At 39.2% G+C, this 14426-nt stretch overlaps 1 long non-coding RNA gene across 1 annotated transcript; it reads right to left on the bottom strand.

The window, feature by feature from the left end:
* Positions 1-4119: 4119 nt before the first annotated feature.
* LOC144988611 (uncharacterized) lies at positions 4120-8942 on the bottom strand. Its single transcript, XR_013652552.1, has 2 exons — positions 8389-8942; positions 4120-6978 (listed from the first exon to the last, which is right to left on the bottom strand). It is a non-coding gene; the product is annotated as an uncharacterized LOC144988611 (long non-coding RNA).
* Between the last annotated feature and the right edge of the window lie 5484 nt (positions 8943-14426).

Here is a 14426-nt window from a genome sequence, read left to right as displayed (position 1 = left end):
TAAAAATTGTCCAATTAAAGCATTTAGAAAAAAAAAAGAAATTGTAACCAAAGCCCCTGGGTTACAAAGGGGCTACAAAATGCCTGTAAAAAGAAAAACTGTCTCTACAGTTTGTTACAAGACGGAGGATGTGGCTGAAAGCTTTAATCAGTATTTTGTAAATGTTGGACCCGAATTAGCAAAAACACTCTCTGATTCAGGAACATCGGGAAACCAGTACCATGAACTAATCAGTCGGAATCCCAGTTCAATGTTTCTCAGTTGTGTCAGAGAAAAGGAAATATTAGATTTAGTAAAAAAAGATGAGTAACAAACATTTAACTGATGTCAATGACATTGATATGGCTGTATTGAAAAAAGTGACTGATGGTATTTTGAAACCACTCGTGTTCATCTGTAACTTATCTTTTCAATCAGGTTCCTTTCCAAACAGCATGAAAATAGCCAAAGTCATACCGCTGTATAAAACTGGGAACAAGCACCACTTCACAAACTACAGACCCAGATCCTTATTACCACAGTTATCCAAAATATTGGAGAAACTTTTTGAATGTAGATTGGATGCATTTATGGATAAGCACAAACTTCTTAGTGACAGTCAATACGGATTCAGAGCAAACAGATCAACGTCATTGGCAATCATAGACTTTATAGAGCATATCACAAATGCAATTGATCAGAAAAAATGTGTTTCTGGAATTTTTATTGATCTAAAGAAGGCTTTTGACACTAATGAAATCATTGCTGAACAAATTAGAACAATATGGTATTAGAGGGACAGAGTGTTAGACTGGATCAGAAGCTACTTGAGTATGAAAAAGCAGTTTGTAAAGTTGGGAGATGTTTGTTCAGCATGTTTGGACATTGCTTGTGGCGTCCCACAGGGATCAGTGTTGGGCCCCAAGTTATTTATTTTGTGTATTAATGATATATGAAAAGTATCTGAAATATTTAAATTTGTTCTGTTTGCAGATGATACAAATATTTTCTGTGGTGATGACTTAAACAAACTGTTGAAAGATGTAACTAAAGAGATGAATACTTTGAAAATGTGGTTTAATATTGATAAATTATCATTGAATTTGAGCAAAACAAAAATTATGTTGTTTAGTAACTGTAAAAACAATATGCACGTTGATGGGGTAGAACTTGAAAGAATATACGAATGTACATTTCTTGGTGTTGTAATTAATGATAAATTAAGTTGGAAGCCACATAACAAATACATACAATCAAAATTGTCTACAAGCATATCAGTGCTAAATAAAGCAAAATTTGTCCTAAATTATAAGTCACTTTTTATTCTCTACTTCTCCCTGGTTCTGCAGTAGTTAAACTACTGTGTGGAGGTATGGAGAAACAATTATAAAACATCATTACATTCACTGGTAATACTTCAGAGGGCGATACAAATCATACATAACGTGGGTTATCTGGATCATACACATTATTCCTACAATAAAATTATTAAAGCTTACAGATCTGGTGGAGCTGTGTACAGCACTAATCATGTTCAAAGCCACATATAGCATGCTACCAGCAAATATACAAAAATTATTCATGAAAAGAGAGGGAGAGTACAATTTGAGAAGAAAACAGAATTTTCACATATACAAAGCACGCACAAATAGAAGATGTTTCAGTGTTTCTATGTGTGGAGCAAAACTGTGGAACAGTATAAAAGCAGAAATAAAGCTATGTCCAAACATAAAACTGTTTAAAATAAGATATAAAAATATGATTTTAAAACAATACTCAAATATCTTGGATGGATATCAGATGTATGACTGTATGTAAGTATACACATGTAAATAATATGTATTTTAAATCATTTTTATATTAATATGCGCGTAGTATTTTTCAATTAAAATTCATGCTCAGTATTTATGACAGTACTCTTTGAAAAATATATGTTATAGCTACATAGATTGTATTATAAAATGTTATATGTAAATAAAGAAGCTGCTTAAATTTGAGATTATTTATGCATATTTATTGAAAATGTGTCTTTGTACTCTGCAGACTGAAGCTGTCAGTGAGACCACAACCAAAGCAACCACATCTCCAAGTGAACATCCAGAGCCTTCCACCACATCATCTCCTCCAGCCAAAAAGTCTGTAATGACTGAACTGTTTGGTGAAAAATAAAAAAGAGCCTGCTATTTTGGAGGAGCCTGCTATTTTGGAGGAGATGAAGGTAGAAGTTGTCAAAAACAAAGAAACATGATGCATCCCTCTTGATGCTATGCCTCTTTAAAGGTGGAGAACCAATAAAACCAGCTATTGTGAGAAGGGAGTACCCAGGCGCAGAGAGGAGAGGAGGCAGGAGGATGCAGGGAATAGGGTTTAATAACAAAAACTCGAAACTACAAAACAAAACCACTGCAACAGGCAGGCAAAACTCGAAACACTAGAAAGACTCAAAACCGGGGAAGAATACAATATGGACCAGCACAGGAGGAAGGGAAAGACAGGACTTAAATACCTACAAGGCAACAAGACACAGGTGGAAACACTCAGGACTGATGGGGCAAGGTAAAACTCAAAACAACAACAAAACAGGAAATACTACAAAATAAAACAGGAAATCCAGGAACAAAACACAAAGGAACTGAAACCGTTACAGCTATAAGCTTATTGCAAATATGCCAAAGAGGCATCTCTCCATTTCTGCAACCTCTGTCCCGAGTGAGAGGGTTTTTTCTACAGACGGGGACATCGTAACGGCTAAAAGATCTGTCCTCGCTCCTGAAAATGTTGACAAAATAATCTTTTTGGAAAAAATTTGAATAATCCTGAATGGAAAAAAATGTGTAAGATAATGTTTTTTTCAGGCCAGTATTTTGTATTCCAAGTTTTTGGTTCCTGACAGCTTATAGTTTTTCTTATTTTATAAAGCAGATCATCTAGGTCAATTTTATTCTTTCGTTATGTAAAACCATTAAATGCATTTTGCAAGTATTTTTTTGTGCCCATTTTGTACTGAAAAAAGATATATAAAAACTTTAATAATCTCCAAAGGGAGACATTCAGATGTCTGGCAGCAAAACACACACACAATAAATAATAAAATAATAGTTCATATCAGGCAGATTAGTTACACAGCCATACCGAACCGAAATATACCTAACCAAGCCCAATGAAACTCGGAATCAAACCGAAATGAGATTTTAGCGTATTGTTACACCCCTATTGTTTACAGTGGGACTGATTTCTACTTCTGGTATTTGAAAGAGAGCTGTGCGTGAGCAAATGATTTATTTCTACCAAAAGTGTGGACCATGTAAATATTTGTTATAATCGTAAAAAGTTTTTCTGAGCCCATGTGTACGATTAAATTCTAATCCAATCTTTGATCCGATCAAGATATTTTGCACATGTAACCTCAGCTAGTGCTGCCCTCCAAAAGTTTGGGTTAGGGGAATCATTCATTGACTGGATTAAAATATTGTATCACAACCCCAATGAATCTTTTTCTGGGAAGAGGAACTAGGCAGGGTTGCCCACTTTCCCCTTCTCTTTTTGCTATAATTATTATAAGCTTCTGAAAAGACCTTCCTCAGTAGGGTGGCTGGGGCCTCCTTTAGAGATAGGGTGAGAAACTCGGTCACCCACGGAGAGCTTGGAGTAGAACCGCTTCTCCTCCATATTGAAAGAACCCAGTTGAGGTGCCTCGGCCATCTATTCTGGATGACTTCTGGGGAGGTGTTCGGGGCATGTCCCACTAGGCGGAGGCCCCGGTAGAAGACCCAGGACACACTGGAGAGACTTTAACTCTCGGCTAGCCTGGAATCACCCAGTGGTCCCCCCAGTGAAGCTGGAAGAAGTGGCCATGGCGAGGGAAATCTGGGCACCTTTGCTTAGACTGCTGCCCCCCCGTCCTGGGAACAGATGGGTGGAGGAAGATGGATGATTGGATGGATCTTTAAAAAAAACATGTGTTTTACAGTGAATGCAGTCCTTCATATTTAACATTCCATGCAGATTTGGCACCAAAATTGGAGCATATCCTGGTTCGTCACATACTCTCCTTTTTGGAACAGAGTCCAGCTTTGGAACCAGAAGAGTAACAACAAGCAGCAGAAACCCACACTGTGAGAAAGACTCCACACATCTGACTGATGTTTACGGCCACTTTATTCTTCACAGTAAAGATTGGGACAGAAAACTGAGAACCAAAAAGAACAGAGGAACAGTTCTAATGTCTACTAGAAAACATGAATCAAAAAAACACCCAACGCAAACACCAGACTTGTTTTTTATCCGCCTTTTCCTTCATACATTTTTACTAAATTTTTTTTCACTAAACTGTTATTTGCTAACATGACTAACAAAATATAAACGGTATTTCATATTTAAAAAAAAATAGAAATGTTCATGAATCGCTTCGTGTTAGAATTAGAGAAGTGTAAAAATAATTCTAGTGTTGTCATGGCAACACACAGACTTAGACAACACTGTCTCAGCATTAACTACAACAATGCTTAACCTTTACACATTTAAACAATATAATATAAGTCCACAAATTTACTAATAAAAATCAACCAGCAAAAAATAGAACAATATTAACATTTCATGAAAATCAAATCTTATACGTAGGATTCAAAACAACACATTTCTATTTACAGGTGTATCTAAAAGAATTAATTTCATCAACAACTTAAATATTTTTGTCATTCATTACAAAAAGTGAAACACATGATGTATAGAATCATTACACAATACTTTATTTTAATCAATGGTATAAAAGTGGGTTATAGATGATGAAGCCATAAGAAACAGTGTTAGAAAATAAGAATATCAGTAAAACAAAAAAAAAAAAGAATGTTGTCAGACTTTTGAAAACGTAATTTCTATGCATTCAATCCATTGTGCCTCCTTTTAATTGAATGACAGCATCAATGTGGTATGGAGTTCATCATGTGGCTCTGTGTTCATGTAATGAAATCTTAGGTTGCTTTGATAGCATCTTCATTATTGAGTCTGGCAAGTCATCTTCCTCGTCACTAGTTTTGAAAAAGGTCAGGTTTTTGACACAGCAACTGACCTGGGTGGGCCAAAGACTCCCTTGGCTGCTTCAATTCCGATGCATCCAAAGAGATTGATTAACGTCTTTGTTTTCCTCATCTGATCTGCTATCTGGCTCTAAACTGTATGGTTCTAATATTACTCACAGTTTTTATTTTACACTAATGTTAGCTTGGACTTGTGAGTAGAGCTTTGACGGTGTGGGATTTTTGATCACTGCAGTTAACTGCCAAACACAAAATCCCCGGCGGCCGCGTTGCAAATGAATACAATTACAACGCAGTATTCTTTATGAACAAGTTACAGTAACAACTAACTACTACAAATCTAACTAATGAACTAACTATATAGGTGTTGTAGAATGTCGGATGAGGATGTATTGTGCTGCTGAAACCGCGCATGTGCGTGCACGCATAGGTAGAGGGAGTGTGCCGTGTGCAGCGTGGAAGGAGTGAGAGGTGAGAAGGAGAACACTAATCAAAGGTTTACCCCAGAAACCCTTGAACTCTAAACACAGGACAAGCAGAAAAAATGCGGTGATGAGGTCATCACGGTGATGCGGTTATCGTCACACCCCTTCTTGTGAGGTGCAATGAGCTAGCAGAAAAGCATGTAAATGAGGTCATGTTGGAAAAATTAGCAGAGCTAAATTCAGTGAAAACAGTCTCGTCCACAACTTAGTAGAGCATTTCATATGAATTACAGCTGTACTGCAGAAAGTATGTCTTAAATACGACACAGGCTAAAAACTGCAAAATCATGTTAAACACCATCTAGAACGATTTTACAATTGAAAAATATTTTTTCACTTTTTTCACATAATTATTAAAGATGAGTTCTCGTGTGTGTTTTGAGATCAGATATGCGACTAAAGCCCTTTGAACATTATTTACAAGAAAAAAGCTTCTCTCCTGTGTGGGTTCTCATGTGTGTTTTGAGATGAGATATTTGACGAAAACTTTTATTACATTCTTTACAAGAAAAAGGCTTCTCTTGTATATGATTCTCTCCTGTATGACCTCTCATGTGTCTCTTGAGAGCAGATATGCGACTAAAGCATTTTTTACATTCTTTACAAGAATAAGGCTTCTCTCCTGTATGAGTTCTCGTGTGTGATTTGAGATGAGATATATGACTAAATCTTCTTTTACATTCTTTACATGAAAAAGGCTTCTCTCCTGTGTGAGTTCTCATGTGTCTTTTAAGATCAGTTTTGCAACGAAAGGGTCAAAGTTATTGATAACTTTAGTCATGATTCATATCTATTAAAATTTGAAAAAGTATATGCAACAAGATAAAATAAATATGGACTTTCCTACAAAATATGTATTGTAACAAGAATATGCTTTATAATAATTTTATGAATTTTTTGTGAGATTATTAATTTTTACACAGTGGTGTTTCACAGTTCACAGAGGTTGCACTTTGTTGACGCTCCCTTGACAGCCGCTGCTGCATGTCTGCATTCACAGCTTAAAGCGAACAATTCTGATCAAAAGGCAAAAAAAATCTATTTTCTTCAGAAATGCATTTGTGGTTCACTCTCTGTGTTAATATAAAAGTATTGAGATACTTGCTGACATATTTGAACGTTGATCAGAGGAGTTATTGAAACAGGAAGTCTGAATCTGTCGAACCGCTGCTGCCAGAGAATTTAAAATAATGAATCTATGGTTCACAAGTGAGGACGCTGGAAAACCAACTCCAACAATACAAGAAGACGCAGCAGCAGCTGAGTTTCCGTGGAAAAGGAAAGGCCTGTTGGAAGATCGACTCAAGGCTCAGCGCTGCTACTTCCAGCAGATGACAATGAAAGCTGTCCATCATCCGCTCCTTTAACTGAGACGCAGCACCCGGGGAGTTACGCCACACTGTGGGACTGCAGGACTTAAACTTGGCCGGAGGTGTCTGTTTTCACTGTTCTTTGGAGCCGCATAGCAGAGACGGACTCTGATGATAAGGAAAGGGAATAACTTGAGTTATTCTGGATTAATGGTCCTGTTTTTATTCATATTTATGCACAAAAAGTTCAGTTTAAAGGTTTAGCTTTAGTGTGATCAGTATTGTTCACCCCCTTTGTGACTGAGTTTGATCCCCCTGTAATAGGAGTTTATGAAATTCATGCATTTTTGTGTAAAATGGGGAAATAAGGATAGAGAACACAAAAGGATGTTGTCAAATTGTGTGTGTGTGTGTGTTGGGGGAAGTGTTACTCACGCAGGGAGTAAGTTAGTGCAGAACCGCCACTGCTTGTAACACAATAAGATGTTAGCAGGGCTCCAGACAGAATTTGAGAGTGTGCGACTGGATGTAAAATTCAGTTGCACACTCTCAAATTTTGGTCGCAGAATGTGCTACCAGTAAATTTGTTCCCTCCGTATTTTTTATACATTAAACGTGGAAGGAGCACGTCAATGCTCCATGAAATGATCAATAAAATGATAAATGAGACGCGAGCGCACATGCATGCAGACAGACACACGACCTGCAGCTAGTGTACCAGTGCCAGAGTGTACAGCAGGGGTCTCAAACTCGCGAAGCAAACCACGGTTCTCATCATGCACGGCTGTTACGGCAGCACACTGCTCCCGTTTTGTAATGTATGTAGCCCTTTTTTTTAATCAGTTGGTATTTTAAATTATTTAAATTGATCACTCAAGTACAAAAACCATCAGGACATATGTCCCATAATGCATTGTTTTGTAGTATGTAGGGCAGCTTTCAGTCAGTTCAGTACTAAAGCTGCGTTCGCTCAGGTTGGGGCCTTCCTCCCACCCTTTCTCGCGATATTTTTGTGATGATTGACAGTTGATGTTGGAGCAAAAACAAAAATATATGTCACACACCAGTTGATCTGTGCAGCGTTGAGTCCACCTGGGTAATCTCAAACACGCTTATTGTGCATCTTGGCTGCACCTATTTGGTGTCACCAAGATGAATTTCCATCCGTTTTTTTTTACTATTTTTACTGTCATGACAGCAATGGTGCTGTCAGTTTACCTGAAGCCCCTAAAGTTTTTGGTTGAGGGCCACAGTGCTCCTAGTGAAAAAGTTAGTCTGGAGCCCTGGTTAGGACTGTTACTTTAAAAGCTTTAACACAGATGACTTGAAAAAGACATAAAAACACGAATGGTGGTTCGTTCATAAAAGTTGGGCTTGTTTTGTGGTCTGTCGGTCGGTTTTCAGATTACTTTTGTTTTGGGCTCGAAAACTGTCCCACTATCTGGCAACACGCTCCCTCGTTTTAGCGGTGAAACTAAAACAGCAGGCTATAATCCAGCCACTGTTTGGAACCAGATAGCAGCTCAGACGAGGAAAACAAAGACGTTCATGGATCTATTTCTGCAGCAGTGAACGTACCAACTATGTGGAGCTGAAGCTGCGGGTTCCAGCTGCTATCCAGCAGTCTGCGCTGACGACAGAGCTCCTCCTCGTTCTGGACGATGGTTCCTTCAGCAGCAGAAAGTTGTTCTCTGACAGAACCTTCCTGAGGTTCTGAAGACATGGTTCCTGCTCCGATCTTCAGCTCCAACTCCCACAAACACCACCGTCCTCTTCACTGCAGCTCCGATCGATCATCTGCTAGTCTCACAATCCCAGAAAAAAGGTCCAAACAGAAACTTTTCTCCTGGTTGGAGATTTTCCTGAAAGTTCCTGTGATCCTGCAGGAGTCAGTTCTGCTCAGCCTGCAGACCAAACAGAAAAGACTCTGGAAGCTTCCACATGTGAAACTTCAAGACAAAGAATCCAAACAACAACATCTGATTGGTTGACTTTTGGAGGGAAAGCTGCAACAGTCTTCTGTGATTGGTTCAGCCGTCCCTGCCCCCACTAGTCCACTGCACAGGGGGCAACATTCCAGGGGGGGGGGGTTGGTAATCTCCTCCTTCTATTGTTTCTGCCCCACTGGCTCTTTCAAAATAAAGGCTTGTTGAAGCAGAAACCTGAATGGAACATCAGAATGGACTCAATCTGCTGCTGGTTTCAAAGCCTCGTTCTCAACTTCCAGCTGAACTGTCCCGTTATGTTTAATTCTTTCTGCTTTTTTTAATTCTTTGTGCACCATGAGTGAGAGGGAGGGAGAAGATGATGAGTTTATTTAGCAGCCCTACTGCTCAAATGTGATATGTAAACTATAGAGAAATGGTCAATGATTCCATGATGCAAATCTAAATTGGTCCTTTCTTTTTATTGTTATAAAAATATCTGCAGGCTCAAACTTAGACATATGAGAGTTCAAGAAATAAAATTAATTAAGATGGAAAAACATTCATTGAATTGGAGTAATATGACATTTAGTGAGATAAATATGTGAATTTGAGTTGTATAAAAATATTAAGTTGGAGAGATTTAAGAAATTAGGTTGAAAAAAATTATCTAAATTACTTGTTACCAATTGAAGTAATTTGTTTAAGTTGGATAATTTATATATATATATATATATAAATTATCCAACTTAAACTTATATATATGCGTTTACTTTGTTCTTTTTCTCCAAGCAGAGTCTAAAAGTCTCAGCAGGAAAATGACAGGAGAGGATCCACGATTTATTATTTTCCTATCAATGTATCAGTATATTTTTTTCTGACTTTTTGTCTTTAAAAATCCCAGTTATTTGGTCATTTTTTATTATTTTTTTATAAATAGTGTTATTTATTTTATTAAAATGATCATGAATTAATAAAACTTTATTATAGGGCTTTACAATCTTCTTCCACTTTCGGCTTCTCCCATCAGGGGTCACCACAGCGAACGAGTCGCATGGTAGATTTGGCAATGTTTTACGCCGGATGCCCTTCCTGACGCAACCTTCTCAAACCGGGCTTGGAACCGGCAGAGGTAGAGAAGGGAACAGGGAGCAGCCCGGAGTCGAACCCTGGTTTCACGGACGGCAGGCGCCGCAAACCAGCACGAGCTAAACCGGCTCCCCCATTATAGGGCTTTACAATAAAAGAAAGATAAAAGCAGTTTAAAGTTTTAAAGAAAAAGACTTAATGTGGCCTTACAAGAAAAAGTTTGGTGACTCCATCCTAGCATCCATGGCTACATTCACACTGCAGGGCTTAATGCTCAATTCAGAATTTTTGAAAAAATGCTATTTTTTTGCAAACCGTTCATATTTCCAATAAAATGCGAACATTTGTGATCTCCTGTGTGAACGTGAAGTGATCCAGAAGTGACCCACAGTAATCAACTCAACTGTGAACGACTTCACTCTTGTTTGTGGAAATAGCTAACGTTAATGTGGTCCTGAGGGAATTTAGTTTTCTTTGGCGGATGCACACAAAAAGTCAGGAGACGGAGGTATACAGGTTAAAAGGATTTGATTACAAAACATTCAAACCAATTAAAAATGGACCTGTTTAAAAGACAGATTCAGTCTGCTGAGGACCAGAAGAGAAAAGGGAGGTGGAGACTCCCAGAAAACCAATAGCCAGTAGCGGTTTTAGGTACAGGTAATATGGGCATTCGGAGGTGAGCGTGAGCACCGCGACTATAAGAAGCCATAATCAATGGAGCGCAGATATTACGAGTCACCATGGCAACCGTGGAAAAAAAGGGGTCTGCATATTTTTCGCCAGCTGAACTTGACGTGCTGCTGCAGAGTTACAGTGAATATGAGCACATATTCTGGAAGAAAAGCAACACCGCTGCATCTGCAAAACAGAGACAGTTAGCGTGGAAAACATAGCTGCTCAAGTTAATGCGTAAGTTTGCATTTAAATCATTGTTATAAAATATTGACTGTAATAACTTTCTAAATAGCGTAAGGAGTGAAATAAAAAATGGTGATATTTATGTGTACTTTTGAAGTGTTATTCCTGGTGTAATTGCATGAAATGCTGCATAGTGTACAGAACCAATCGGGGGGAAAATGCATTTAACGTCTGTAATGTTTAGAGGACTTTTTTGTTAACCTTCCCCTCTTGCAAACGTTGGTCAGTTTAATATTAATACATGCAATTGTGTTATATGGGATTAAGAAAGTAAGCAGTGCTAGCAAATTGTGTTTCCAAAAAATAATTGTTACATTAATCTAATTCAATGTCCCTGATTTCATTTTCATGTAGATGCAATCCTGCAGGAATTAAAAGAACATGGCAGCAGCTAAAAATGAAGTATAAAAACATAATTCAATCAGGTAAAATTGAGTATGTCATGGATGTAGGCTTAGTTGACAATATTTGAAATATGAAACATCTACATAGCAATACATATCTAATGTTGTTTTCATTGTATATGTAATTGACTGCAACGAAAAACGGTAACGCTCAAACAAAAACATATGGGGAAATGACAAAAAATCGAGTCTAGGTCTCAAAATCCTCGCACGAGGTAAATATAATTCTCTATGAATGAATGCAGCCTCCTCGTCTATTGGGTCCTCCAAAAAAGGAAAAGCCATTCTTGTCACTTAGACCGTCTCTGTGTGACGGAAATTTGGGCAATGAAGGTTAAAGCGAAAAATACCGCTTCGTCTTTAAAAAGGGGAGGGGACCGGCAGAAACCTTGAGTTTAGAGAATAAAACCTGTTCCCGACCAGGTTAGGTTCACAGCATAAGTAACCATGGACACTGACTCCGAGTATAAGTTACCTCTCTTTCAGAAACGGGTTTGACTTACTCTGCTTTCTCTGGTTTAACAAACCTCCCATTTTGAAACGGAAAACCCAGGGTTACCCTGATTTCAGGGTTAACGCACTCAGAGTTTACACTTAACCTCCTTTCTGAAACAGGCCCCAGGAGGATCAGAAAACAGCAACAACTTCTCCTCCATCAAACCATGATGTCACCACCAGCAGGTGGAGACAGATATGAGCAGAAATTCTCTAGTTGGCTTCAGATTTCAGAGTTTCCCAAACAAGCAGTAGCACAACTCCACTTTTCTCTCCAAGCCCATCCTCTGAAATCTGATCTTCTGAGGGACGAGAACACATGGAGACTGAGACTACCGGAGCATCACTAGAAGGACAGTTGGACTCCCCTCTGGAAGAAGAAGGCTTGAGCATGTTGACGTGACAAACTCCACATTTCTTCTCTTTGTCAGGAGTTGGGATCCTAAAATTGGTGTCATTCATTTTCTTTTCCACCTCATATGGAGCAGAAAACTGTGCCTGTAGGCTGGAAGCAGGCAAAGGCAACAACAGCAACACTTCCTCACCTGCACCTGTTGTTGTTTGTGTGTTGATCCACAAACACATGCTGTGAAGAGGAAGCTGCAGTGAAGGCAGCCATGTTGGAGCCTCACACATGTTCTCATTAGGATCAAATGAACCAGTGTGTTTGAGACTGAAAGAAAGACTGAAGGACAAAGAAATATGAAGATTCATTAAGGATCAAATCCAGACTTTAATCATGTCTTCAGACAAAAAAGCTGCAGACATTTTACAGACACAATTGAGGTTTTTCAACACTTTTCTGACCAGAAGATGCAGTTCTGGATACAGCCAGAGGGTGTCGCCCTTCTCATTTCTAATCCAAGTTCAAACTACAGACCTGACTGATTTGGTTTGGTTTTTGTTATTTTAGCCATCATGTATGAAGACATCAGACCTAGAATTACAGAAAAAAACATCAAAAATGTTTCACAAACTTATTTTAATAAACTGAAAATGTATAATTTCTGTCTATTAGAAGTCATTTGAAGTGAAGCTGTGAAAGTGACCACATTTGTTCAACAGCCTCATAGCAACAAGAAACAAAGCAGATTTCTCTCCAAATAAGTTTTTTTCCTCCGTTTTCCATCCAAACAAAGACAAACAGATGTTCTGTTTGGCAGAAATGTGTTTCCACCCAGAGGAACCTGCAGCAGCTGCTGATCCATCAGAAGATTCTGGACCTGCAGAGACTTCCCACACAGCTGCCTCTGCCTCCAAAGAAGCTGCTGATCTGCATGGAGAGAGAGAGAGCTCCAAGTCTCTGCAACCAAAGTAAAGAAGCAACCAGAGAACAGAAGCACAGAGCTGAAGCAAACATCCCAGAACGTTTGCTTTGGGAGTCCCACCTTCAGTTTGATCCGCTTCAAGACAAAGTCCCACATGAAAGAGATCAAAGTGAGCTAACCAAGCACTTCATCCAAGAGAAGCAGCTCCAAAGCACAAAGACTCCGTCTGGTTGCAGGAACTCTGGGAAAGAAGGAGCAGGAGGAACTCCTGCAGGAATCTCTACAGGAAACATCAGCTTGGAGAGAAGAGTTGACTCAGCTGAAACATCATAAAATGTCAGCAGTCTGTGGCTGAGACCAAGTCAACACTCCTGCAGCGCTCAGCTGCAGCAAAAAGACACCCAGCAAACGTGGAGAGAGAGAGAGAGTGAGAGAGAGAGAGAGAGAGAGGGAGAGAGAGAGAGAGAGAGAAAGAGAGAGAGACAGAGAGAGAGCTGGAAGCTGATGTCAGTGAAGAGAAAAGCAGGACAGCTGAAGCTCCCAGACTCTCAGCCCAACAGCTGAAGGAGTCCTCTGGACTCCAAGCTGATCTGCTCCCAATCCAAGAACATGTCCAGAAGGACAAAGACTCCTCCCTCCCTCCCTCCCTCCCACCTCCTGACTGACTGACACCACAGAGGGAGGCAACAGTCCCATGGAGACCAGCTCTGATGGAGAACCACAAGAACCTGGAAGGAGAACGGCAGCAGTGAACGGCAGCAAGAACAGTCCTCCCTTTTGGGGGAGATCTCCTCACTCACAGAGACCCTCAAGAAGAAGGAGGAGGAGGAGAAAATGATGCTTTCAAAGACCTTGATGGACACATTCAGTCAGATCAAAGAGGAGATTGAAAACCTGCAGAAACCAAAACCCAAGAAGAAATCTGGGATGCAGAGATTCCTTCAGTTTTTCCAAAGATCTGAAAGACAGAATTGATCCAAACTGGATTGATTTTGGTTCTTGGAGTTTTTCTACATTTGACAGAAACCAAAGTGGGAGGAGTCATCTTTATGAAGTCCATCAGAATCCTAGAGAGAAGTTCTAGATCATATATATCTATACATCCTTGATTGTAAATGATGGATCTAAAGTTGAAAAGAAGTCAAAGTAGGCTTCATGTGAAGAAAACAAACTGTTTGAAAAGATGAAAACAGAAACAAAGACGTTTCTAGAAGCTGCAGATGCAGTTACAAAGAACAGCCAGCTGGTGTCTCACTGTGGGAGTCTCTGGAGTTGAAAAATGACTTTTTGGTGAAATTCAGTCTATTCCTGAATTATCACCCAGACAAACACAGAGAATGAGAGACAGACAGACAGAGAGAGAGAAGAACAGGAGATGAGCCTGCTGGAAGATTAAATTAGATGTGTGTCAAATATGTAAAGGTTGATGGTCGACTAAGTGTGCATTATTACTTCTAAACGCACGCCGTGGAAGCCTGAACCGTCCGACGTGAAGCAGACTTTGATGCCATTTA

The sequence above is a fragment of the Oryzias latipes genome, chromosome 2 (genome assembly GCF_053564925.1).
Source record: "Oryzias latipes strain Hd-rR chromosome 2, Olatipes_Hd-rR_3.1".
Lineage (NCBI taxonomy): Eukaryota > Metazoa > Chordata > Actinopteri > Beloniformes > Adrianichthyidae > Oryzias > Oryzias latipes.
This window is presented reverse-complemented; position numbering and strand designations above follow the sequence as displayed.